Source organism: Melanerpes formicivorus, unplaced genomic scaffold (genome assembly GCF_026170545.1).
Source record: "Melanerpes formicivorus ecotype bairdi unplaced genomic scaffold, bMelFor1.0.p_v2 SCAF_620, whole genome shotgun sequence".
NCBI classification, from domain to species: Eukaryota; Metazoa; Chordata; class Aves; order Piciformes; family Picidae; genus Melanerpes; species Melanerpes formicivorus.
Window position 1 is genome coordinate 21,988 of NW_027142972.1, and position 11,818 is coordinate 33,805.

An 11,818-nucleotide genomic window follows, 5' to 3' on the forward strand; every position below is an offset into this window, starting at 1 on the left:
CACAGAATTTGGTTCCTTATGGGTGTAAGACAATGGTGATGTCTCTGCTGTGTAGGACATATAGGGAGGAATGTGAAGAGGCTGTATTTTTTCCTTTTTCATGGGTAGCTGTGCTTTGATATCAGAGAATTGCTTTCTAAATGAACTTGTAAGAAGCATTGAAATGTCAAGCATCCTTCTTCTTGTTCATTCAAACACAAAATATTTATGAGGATGCTGTTAATAAAGTGTCTTTGCCTCTCTGGCACAGACTGAACTTAGGCAGAGTGTTTAACAGCAGAAAGGACTGGGGTGGGGGGGGAAAAAAGTGAGAAAAGGATGTTTTCAATGGCTGACTTTGAATTTCTCTTGCATGCCCTTTTCTTTTTAAGGGTTTGGTGAATTGCTCCAGCAATTTGCTAGGTATTGAAGGGAACAAATGAACAGGGCCCTCCTTTTTGCAAGACAAAGGGACAAACGTTTTCAGATTTGCAGATTGCTTCAAAAATAGCCCTGATGAAGATGGACATTATAACAAATGAAATATTTAACTAGAGTGACCCTCACTGAAGTGATGTCAAGGGGAGTAAGTAATACAATTGTCACATTGTGTGGAGTCACTCCTTTGTAAACTGCTGAGGCACAATTATTTTAAGTACATTGAAATGTCTAATAGGGACAATGCTGCTTGCCTTGAGCTAAAAATAATATGCCAAATGCTTAATCTTTTAACTGCTGCAGACTGTTGCCATCAAGGCTGGAGAGGTTCACTCTTTCGGATTTGTCCTTTCCAGCCGATGTTTCTGCTCCGAAGCTTTCTTGTGATGCAAGTATTTACCAGTTGCAGCTCAAATGACAAAGAGCAGTTATCCACTTCAGCTGATTTTCCTACTGAAAAAAAAGGGTTATAGAGATTTCATTTTTTGAATGGCACTCTCGAGACTTGGCTGAAGTGTTTGTGATTTGAGTAGCTGCAAAAGTGCTGGGAGAAACGCAGTTCAGGAAAAAGCTGCTGAATTACCCAGCCATCCAGGAAGCAGCTTTAGATCCTGAGGTGCTCCTGCTGATGCAGGTAGCAAATTTTCCACCCCTTGTCCCCTTGTTTGCAGATGACACCAAGTTGGGAGCAGATGTTGATCTGTTAGAGGGTAGAAGGGATCTGCAGAGGGACCTTGACAGGCTGGACAGATGGGCAGAGTCCAACATGATGACATTCAACAAGTCCAAATGCGAGGTGATGTACTTTGGCCACAATAACCCCATGCAGAGCTACAGGCTGGGATCAGAGTGTCTGGAGAGCAGCCAAACAGAAAGGGACCTGGGGGTGCTGATTGACAGCTGGCTGAACATGAGCCAGCAGTGTGCCCAGGTGGCCAAGAAGGCCAATGGAATCCTCGCATGCATTAGAAATAGTGTGTCCAGCAGGAGCAAGGAAATCATTGTGCCCTGTACACAGCACTGGTTAGGCCACACCCTGAATCCTGTGTCCAGTTCTGGGCCCCTCAGTTTAAGAAGAACATTGAGACACTTGAATGTGTCCAGAGAAGGGCAACAAGGCTGGGGAGAGGCCTCAAGCACAGCCCTGTGAGGAGAGGCTGAGGGAGCTGGGGTTGTTTAGCCTGGAGAAGAGGAGGCTCAGGGGAAGACCTTATTGCTCTCTACAACTACCTGAAGGGAGGTTGTAGCCAGGAGGGGGTTGGTCTCTTCTCCCAGGCAAGCAGCACCAGAACAAGAGGACACAGTCTCAAGCTGTGCCAGGGGAAGTTTAGGCTGGAGGTGAGGAGAAGGTTCTCCCCAGAGAGAGTTGTTAGCCATTGGAATGTGCTGCCCAGGGAGGTGGTGGAGTCACCGTCGCTGGAGGTGTTCAAGAGGGGATTGGATGTGGCACTTGGTGCCATGGTTTAGTCATGAGGTCTGTGGTGACAGGTTGGACTTGATGGTCTTTGAGGTCTCTTCCAGCCTTGGTGATTCTGTGGTTCTGTCCTGGAGTGTCCTCATGGTTGGCTCCATGGCCCATGGATTCTCATTATCATATAATGACAGGGGTTGGAAATGAACTCTGGAGATCATCTAGTCCATCCTTCTGCCAGAGCAGGGTCACCCAGAGCAGGTTGCACAGCAATGTGTCCAGGTGGGTTTGGAATCTCTCCAGAGATGGCGACTCCATCACCTCTCTGGGCAGGCTGGTCCAGACCTGTACTGTCTTCAAAGTAAAGAAGTTTCCTCATCATGTTTAGATGGAACTTCCTATGTTAAAGTTTGTGTCCATTTATCTCTTGTCCTATCACTAGGTACCACTGAAGAAAGACTGGACCCCATCCTCCTGACACCCACCCTGTGAGTATTTATAAGCATTGGTAAGATCCCCCCTCAGTCTGCTCAGCTCTAGACTAAAAAGCCCCAAGTCCCATAGCCATTCTTCATAAGAGAGATGTTCTAGTCCCCTAATCCTTCCATTTCCAGTGATGTGTCAGGAACATGGTCAGGCAGATGCCACAGAAGTGTCCAGCACAGTCAGAGCTTGTTGGGAGGGTCACTGAGATGATGTTGGTGTTATGATCTCTCGCTGTGTTCCTTTTCTTCTTCATAGGCTGCACTATCTGTGTGCCCTTGGGATGGTATTGCAGGAGTTGAGCATGAACATCTCTTCTCATGGAATTGTGGGCTTTCCTTTTCTGTGTGACCTCCCCAATCCTTTGTCCTTTGTTTCAGATGTCCCACTGCATTATTGTGTTGCTGCCTTTGGAAAGTTTTCTTCTTTAATACAGGATACTGGAGAAAGTGCCATGGCCATTGGTGCTTCTAGCTCATTGCCAGGGGTGCAGTACAGAACTGGTTTAGATATGTACCAAGGAAGATGCCCAGTTACTAATTAATTTTATCCTTAGGTGGTCAGCGTGGAGCCCTCTGTTCTTAATTGTTAAGCCTTTTTGGTTTTCATGAAGCTGTTGCTGCCCTTCTGAATCAAATTATCATAGAATCAATAAGGTTGGAAAAGACCTCAAAGATCATCACGTCCAACCTGTCACCCAAGACCTCATGACTATTAAACCATGGCTCTAAGTGCCACATCCAATCCCCTCTTGAAATTATTCTGAAGTAAGACATTTAGCACATGTTCTGAAGGGGGAAACTGGTCCCAGAGCTTTCAAGATCCCAAAAGAAGCAGCTTGAAGCCACTCCTGTCACCCAGCCCTGTAAGTCAGGCACTGGCCAACGTTCTGGCATTGGTTTGCTGTCAGTAAGCATGAAATTGCTGCAAAACTCTTCCTTTCAACCTCTGAAGTATACCCACAGCTTGCTGGAAAACAGTGTTACCTCACAGATGAGTTTACAATGGGCTAACTCAGCATACTGCCCTGCTCCTGTTGGCAGCAGGAATCACAACTTTGCCCTTTGACTGCAGAAGAAAGAAACATTACTTGCCTGAGCTCGACAAAGAGAAAAATCTTAGCAGCAACCTTCCTAGCATTTGGTGGCTTCTTTTCTCAGAAGCCCCATCTCTGCTAGAGAGGTACAGTAAGTTTACAGAGCAAGCTGTGTTACTGCAGTAGAGTACCTTGATGTCTGTTTGGGAACTCCATCTGAAGGCCAGACAGTAGCTACTACAATTGTTAACTAGAAGAAATTTCCCTTTAAGTGTGATGGGAATGTGTGGACCAGCAGCTATCCCTGAACCTTTGCCCTTTTGTCTCCTTCATAGTTCAACAGGACCTTTTGTGGTTGCTGTTTTCAAGTTAGCAGGAAACATGCCCTGAAAACTGTGCACCAGCTGGAAAGTCTCCTCCCTGATGAGTACTGAGCTGGCAGCTTCCAAGCTGCCAGTATCAGAAGCAAAGCTGAAGCTGAATGACCAAAGTTGGACTGTGTCCTCTTTAGCTGTGCATTGCCACTGCCTTTGAAAGCCTCCACAGAGGAGTCTGTAGGTCTTTAGGTGAAGCTGGCTACAAAGGCCAGTGCCTGGCCTCGCTGAGCTGAGCATACCCAGATCCTCTGGTGTCTTAGCATGACCCTGAGTTAGCAGGGCTCTTCTGTGCCCTGCCAGCCTGAACATTGCTGTGTCCCAGCTAATTAAATTAATCTGCAGTCCTGAAGCTTGTTCTTTCTCCTCTAGGTGCAGAGTACCATTGTCCTTGAGGTCTCTTGTTTCTCAATACCCATTTATGAGCCTGGGTTGGAAAAGTGAAGAACATTCACATTCTCATCAGACAGAGATGAGCTATTGGGATGAAAATTGTTAGAAATATTACTTGACTGAAGGGCAGTGTATGCTTCTGGATTCTGAGTTTTTCCAAAGAAACTGGAGACATAGAATCATAGAATTGTAGGGGTTGGAAGGGGCTTGCAGAGATCATTGAGTCTGCTCTGCCAAAGCAGGATCACCTAGGGCAGGTGGCACAGAAAGACATCCAGACAGGTCTTAAAAGCTGACAGACTTCATAACCTCTCTGGGCAGCCTGCTCCAGTGCTCTGTCACCTGCTCTGTCAGTAAAGAATTTTTTCCTCATGTCAGAACTCAGCCTGAACACTTGTCCAGATGGAAGCCTGAGCCCTGTGCTACCCAAGCTTTTTGCAAGCTTTTCTTATGAGCACATTAAACCCTAGAGTTGCCATATTTCATATGGCAATAATTATGTCCTTTGCCTCTGTTCTGGATAACATTTAGCTTTATTATAATTGCTATTACTTGCTCCTGTTCTGCTGGGAGCACTACTTTGCATTTAATTATGGATCACTTGCAAATAACCTTTATGGCCCTGAGTCAGCAAACGTTTCTGGCAGGTGTGTCGTTTGACAGCGAGTGAGTGAGCCCACTTCCCTCTGTGGTGCTCAGATCCTCAGTTATTCTTGATTTCATGAACCCTAGAGCTGGAAAACACCTGAATGCAGGCTGGGACTGTGCATACTGTACCAGCTCTGTGACCTACTTAGGAGGTGTTTCAGGGAGGCCCAAAATTGCCAAGCATGTCATATCTTAAGTCAGCATCTTACACGAGGCTGGAGCTGCACCTGGCAATCCATTAGCATTATATAGAAAGTAAGGGCTTTGAGACTTCTTAGACCAACTATGCTTCCCCCCCCTCCCCTTTTTGTCAGCTTAGCACAAAGTAGGACTCCCTGTCTTCCACCTTTTCCTTGGCTCAATCTAAGTTGTAGGGAGAAGGATCTATTCCAGGCTGAATGATACAGCGTGGAGCAGGATATGCCAGGCACATTCTGAATGCTGTATAATTTAATGGGCTAGTTGGAAATGCCTAATAAAATACTGGGTGTTTGAGTTATTAGTTGGCTGCCTGTGTAATTACTTCTGTTTAATATTTAATTGTGTTGATCTTTCTGTCTTGTCTTTGTTCCACACAGAAAATAGATCCCTCTTGTTTCTTTTTTTCTTGGGTCTATTCACAGGCATTGGGCTACTGGGTAGCAGGCTTTTGAGGCTAATCTTCCTGATTGTTCAAATGTCACCATAAAATATTTAGCATCTTGATAACTCTGAAGCTATCACAACAGCTTTGGATGGCAACAATTAAAATTGTGCTAACACCCCTAAAACAGATATAACGGAGTGAGGCTTGTTAAGCACTTAATGATCCCTTTCTCCAAGGAATTCCATTTCTTTATGCTGCCTGATTGCTTTGCTGCATCCTGCAGGTTTTTGTGCCCTGCCACTCTGTGTAATACATATTCAAACCCTTCTCTCTGCAGCTCTCATCGTGCCAATCAAGGATGCAAATGGAGGTCTGTGGGGCTGTGTGATCAGAATGTCTTGCTTGTGTGCAAGCCTGTAAATAATGGAGTCAATAAGGATCTGATGTGTAACACTATAAAAGTAATGAGACCTTGTATCTGGCTTCTAGTAAACATCAGGATGGACCTGCTCCAACCACTACTGTAATCAGTGGGAGGCTTTTATTGACTTCAATGGGAGCTGAATTAAGCCTTGTCTGTGGTTTGAAAATTCAGCTGCAGATATTGGGGCTGATCCTTGGCTGGGTGTAACCTGGCTTTGTGCTCCTGGCAATCAGGCAGCCATTCTGACTTGCTCCCCTGAGGATGAGGGCAAGCAGCACCCTGTCCTAAAGCCCTTCTCCAGCACTGCACATGCTTCAGCAGCACTTTCTCTTGGACTTGGGGTGGTGGGGAGGGGCTCTGGGCTTTGCTTCATTCAACTCTTCACTTAGGAGCTTAAATTGCTCCATGAGCAGTGTTAAGAAAGTGTAATTATCTTTGGGGGGGGGGGGGGGGTGGGGGGTGGGAATAATAATGTTCCACTTGCAAGAGATTCTAATAATTGTTGTTTGGGACTTTAGTGGTTTGACATTTCCATTGTTTATCAAGGAACAGTGTCTTTTATTTTGGCTGCAAGGGAAAAATGAGCCCAATTAGCAAAAAAGAAAACAAAACCAAACCAAAAAGGAAAAATAAATTAAGTTGATAGAAAAAGCAGGTCTTAGAAATGTAGAGACCTTTTCCTGCAAAGGCTGATGCAAAAAGCTAGAAAGGTTTGAGGAAGGACCCTTGCTTTGGGGTTTTATTGGGATGAATGAGCAGAGAAGACAGTAACTCATGGTTTAGTTGATTAGGTGGTGCTGGATGATGGGTTGGACGTGATGATCTTGAAAGTCTCTTCCAACCTGGTCTGGTCTGGTCTGGTCTATTCTATTCTATTCTATTCTCCCTCTTGACCCCCAGCTTGCAGATCTTTATTAAATCCCCTAACACTCTTCTCCTCTCCAGACTGAACAGCCCCAGGGGTTTCAGCCTCTCCTCACCAGTCAGTACCCTAGTCCCTTCAGCATTCTTGTAGAATAAACTTTAGAATAAACTTTAGAATAAACCAAACCAGGTTGGAAGAGACCTTCAAGATCATCGTGTCCAACCCATCAACCAATCCAACCCACCCAAACAGCTAACCCATGGCACCAAGCACCCCGTCAAGTCTCCTTCTGAACACCTTCAATGATGGCGACTCCACCACCTCCCTGGGCAACCCATTCCATAGCGCAATCACTCTTTCTGTATAGAACTTCTTCCTGACATCCAACCTGAACCTCCCCTGGCGCAGCCTGAGACTGTGTCCTCTTGTTCTGGTACTGGGTGCCTGGGAGAAGAGACCATCATCAGCCTGTCTACAACCTCCCTTCAGGTAGTTGTAGAGAGTGATAAGGTCACCCCTAAGTCTCCTCTTCTCCAGGCTAAGCAGCCCCAGCTCCCTCAGCCTCTCCTCATAGGGCTTGTGTTCCAAACCCCTCACCAACTTTGTTGCTCTTCTCTGGACTCGTTCCAGCAAGTCAACATCCTTCCTAAACTGAGGGGCCCAGAACTGGACACAGTACTCGAGGTGTGGCCTAACCAGTGCAGTGTACAGGGGCAGAATGACCTCCCTGCTCCTGCTGGCCACACTGTTCTTGATGCAGGCCAGGATGCCATTGGCCCTCTTGGCTGCCTGGGCACACTGCAGGCTCATGTTAAGCCTACCATCAACCAGCACCCCCAGGTCCCTCTCTGCCTGGCTGCTCTCCAGCCACTCTGACCCCAGCCTGTAGCACTGCATGGGGTTGTTGTGGCCAATGTGCAGAACCCGGCACTTGGATGTGTTAAATCTCATGCCGTTGGATTCTGCCCATCTGTCCAGCCTGTCGAGGTCTCTCTGCAGAGCCTCTCTACCCTCCAGCAGATCAACTCTTGCCCCCAGCTTGGTGTCGTCAGCAAATTTACTGATGATGGACTCAATGCCCTCATCCAGATCATCAATAAAGATGTTAAAGAGCGCAGGGCCCAGCACTGATCCTTGGGGCACACCACTAGTGACTGGCTGCCAGCTGGATGTGACACCATTCACCACCACTCTCTGGGCTCGGCCCTCCAGCCAGTTCCTAACCCATCGCAGTGTGCTCCCGTCCAAGCCATGGGCTGACAGCTTGGCCAGCAGTTTGCTATGGGGGACGGTGTCAAAGGCCTTGCTGAGGTCCAGGTAGACTACATCCACAGGCCTCCCCACATCCACCAGGCGGGTCACCTGATCATAGAAGGAGATCAGGTTGGTCAGGCAGGACCTGCCCTTCCTAAATCCATGCTGGCTAGGCCTGATCCCTTGGCCATCCTGTAAGTGTTGTGTTATTGAACTCAGGATGACCTGTTCCATGATCTTGCCTGGCACTGAGGTCAGGCTGACAGGCCTGTAATTCCCTGGCTCATCCAACCAGCCCTTCTTATGGATGGGCACCACGTTGGCCAGCTTCCAGTCCTCTGGGACCTCGCCAGTGAGCCAGGACTGCTGGAAAATTATGGAGAGTGGCTTGGCCAGCTCATCTGCCAGCTCTCTCAGCACCCTAGGATGAATCCCATCTGGTCCCATGGACTTGTGGGGATCCCAGCCCTCCCCTGGACTCTCTCCAGCAGATCCCTGTCCCTCCTGAACTGGGGAGCCCAAAACTGGATGCAATATTCCAGGTGTGGCCTCACCAGGGCAGAGTAGAGGGGGAGGAGATCCTCCCTTGATCTGCTGGACACACTCCTCTGCACCCCAGGATCCCATTGGCATTCTTGGCCACCAGGGCCCATTGCTGACCCATGGAGAATTTGTCCACCAGGACTCCCAGGTCCACTGGGCTGCTGTCTAGTAGATCACCTCCTAACCTGCAGTGGTCCAGTTTATTATTCCTTCATCATGAGCCAGCCTCAACAGTTATCTTGGCCAAGAGAGGACCATGGAAGGTCCGCAGAGTACAACTTCTCCGGTGTAGCCATGGTGTGGGCTTTATACAGCCTGTAACAGTAATGAGTCCTGGATGGGTGAGGTATGTGTCTGAATGTGTCTCCTACTATTTGATCTTCTCCCTGTGTAAGTAAATGTTTCCCTGAGCATTATTGCTTTGCTTCAGTAGTTCTATTTGAGAGGCTTATTGTGGCTCATCTAGATCATGACCCACTTAAAAAACAGGAAAGGTATCACAGCTTTGAGATAGAACAAGGAGTATAAAAGACCCTGTAAAATTCTTGGAGCTGAGACTTATTCTGGCTTCTCTGCTTTGAAAGGATGCAGAAAATGCATCCTTTGGGAAGTCTTCTGGGCAGCTGAGCTCTCCAAGGATGGGCTTGAAAGCATATTAGATTGATGTGCTGGAGCTGCTCCAAGAATGCTTTGGCCAGTGTGAGATGGCAGCTGTACCTACCCTGAAAATCAGGGGGGCAAATGTGTACCTGCTTCTGAGCTGTCATTTGTTTATAGGCTCACTCCACAATGGTGAAAACTAACACAGAGCTGTATCCTCCAGCACTGTGATGCCCACTTATGCCAGCTGAAAATCTGAGTCTCCACCTCCTGATCTATACACAGATATATACTGGTTTCTTTTTGCTCTTTCCCCCCCTCTTTTTCCAGCAAATACAGCGGAAACAAGTTAGATGCAGCTCCCTCTGAGAGAAACCTGCCCTGCATCTATCATAGAATCATAGAATTGTTGAAAAAGCCCTCTAAGATTATCGAGTCCAACCATCAGTCTATCACCACCATGGCTCAGAGTGCAATGTCTGCTTTTTGAACACCTCCAGGGATGGTGACTCCACCACCTCCCTGGGCAGCCTGTTCCAATCCCTGACCACTCTTGCAGGAAAGACATTTTTTCCTAATATCCAACCTAAACCTCCCCTGGTGCAGCTTGAGGCCATTTCCTCTTGTCCTTGTTACAAGGGAGAAGGGAAGTACTTGGCTGTGTTGGGAAGCAGATGGCAGGGACCTTGTGACCTGCCAGGAGGCTGGGTGATGGCAGTAGTATGGCTCAGCTCCCAGCAAGTGGATTTTTTTGGTCAGCCTGGGAGTCAGCTGGGACTAGTGCTTGGCCAAGTGAATGTCCACACACAGAAGAACATGTCCTGATGTGGTCTGGATTCCATAGGCCTCCTGTGCTTCCAACTAGCTTTTCCCCTCACTCCCTAGTCAGACAGAGCAATTGATGAGGTTAGGGTGCATTGATGGGTCCTGCTGTGCTCATGGAAGTGTTGGTACAGGGTTGTTCAGAAGCGATGATCTTCCAGAAGTTACAGAATACAGAATTAACCAGGTTGGAAAAGACCTTCAAGTTCATGAATTCCAACCTATCACCCAACACCCTCTAATCAACTAAACCATGGCACTAAATGCCTCATCCAGGCTCTTTTTCAACGCTTCCAGGGATGGTGACTCCACCACCTCCCTGGGCAGCACATTCCAATGGCCAGTCTCTCTTTCTGTGAAGAATTTCGTCCTAACATCCAGCCTAAACCTCCCCTGGCACAGCTTTCAGTTCTAAAAATGCTTCAGAGCTTTAAGATTCATTGGAGCAATCCCCCTTCAAATTGGCCATTTGGAATGTTGCTATAAATAAATTCTCTGCTCCTCCAGTTTTCAACAGGGAGGGTTGGTTTGCCTGGCGCTGCCAGACTTGTTCTGCTTCTCAGACTGAAGTTGGGAAACAAGAGGCTCTGCTGGGCTTCACAAGAGAATTTTGTTTCTCTTTTGTTCTGCAAAATCCTGTCTTAGGAGATGAGTTCCCTGAGGTGGATGATATTCCCCCTTCCAAAATGCTGCTTGCCACTTAAGCTGGTTTTGAAGCTTGGGTTTTTTTGTTTTGTTTGGGCTGTTTGTTTTTTTGTTTTCCAGTAAATTCAAGAAGGGTTTTATTTTCCTGATTCCCTGTGCTCTGTGTTCATAACATTCTAACACCTGGCCTCCATCTCCTTCCTTCTATGTGTTTCTTCCTGGGCCACCTGCTCTGAGTGACCCTGCTTTAGCAGGGGGGGGTTGGACTACATGATCTCCAGAGGTCCCTTCCAACCCCCACCGTTCTGTGATTCACTCTCAATCCATGCAGCAATAAGCACAGATGTCAGGGCTCATCATTCTGCCACGGGATTCTCCTCTTGACTGATTTGGTAATCACTGCTTTTGGGTGGAAATTGTTGAAATTGCCTCTGCTTTTTCCTTGGTTTCTTTTCTCTTGCTGGGATGACTTTGGAATTGCACCTTTTCTGTTTAAGGATTTCAATTCATGGCAGTATGGAATAAGGCTGAGAAATAAAGCCAAAACACAGAGGAGGATTGAAAATGGCCAGAGAACAGTCATTAGAGAGAAAGAATATAGCTTGGCAGGTTTGCAGAGCAGGGAAGTGCTACTTCGGCTAAGCATCCCTGCATTCTCAGCTTCTCTATGCTGGTAAGTAGAAGGATTTCTTCAATGTTGCTCTTTGCTTCTGTTCATTAGTGTTTGAGCTTATGAACTGTGTGAAACCAGTTTTAACTACTCACATGGAAATTTCATACAGGTGGAAGCTTCTCTGTGCTTGGGAAAATGTGAACACTGCAAGCTGATTTTAAAGCCCTGAAGTGTGGGAGCCTCCAGAGCTACCTGTTGCTGGTGTGTGGAGCAGTTCTTCCGCCTGTTTCCCTCTTTGTTTTCCACATTTTCTTGTTTTTCATTTTTTACTAGCCAAATGCTTTGTTTGCTCCTATTTTTTTTTGGGGGGGAAGAGTTCACTTTATTTCCCATCAGCTCCCTGTGCCTGTTGGTCCTTCCTCTCCTTGTGTGTACCTCTGCTTGTTACCTCTCCCTGACCCAGTCTGTTTGGTCTCGCTCTGTCACTGTTAAAAGTTCAGGCCACAAAGACTTTGCCCTTGTCGTCTTCATGTGCAATTAGCACAGACTATTAGACAGTAGACTTAAATCCCACTGCTGCTGAGGGCACTGGGAGCCTGGCCACGGAGTTCAGGGGGAATTAGCATTTGGGCCCATGAGAGCCTTTCAGTGCAGCGCAGCTTACCAGTAATTTAGAATATTAGATGGAATCATATTGATAATTA

At 47.1% G+C, this 11,818-nt stretch overlaps 1 long non-coding RNA gene across 2 annotated transcripts; it reads left to right on the forward strand.

Annotated features, from left to right (window-relative positions):
• The first annotated feature begins 1,117 nt into the window (after positions 1-1,117).
• Positions 1,118-11,144, forward strand: LOC137460449 (uncharacterized). Of its 2 annotated transcripts, none has more exons than XR_010992856.1 (3): positions 1,118-1,213; positions 2,271-2,316; positions 10,999-11,144. It is a non-coding gene; the product is annotated as an uncharacterized lncRNA (long non-coding RNA). The 2 variants fall into 2 exon arrangements; XR_010992857.1 differs by lacking the exon at positions 10,999-11,144 and adding an exon at positions 4,094-4,164.
• Positions 11,145-11,818: the final 674 nt, after the last annotated feature.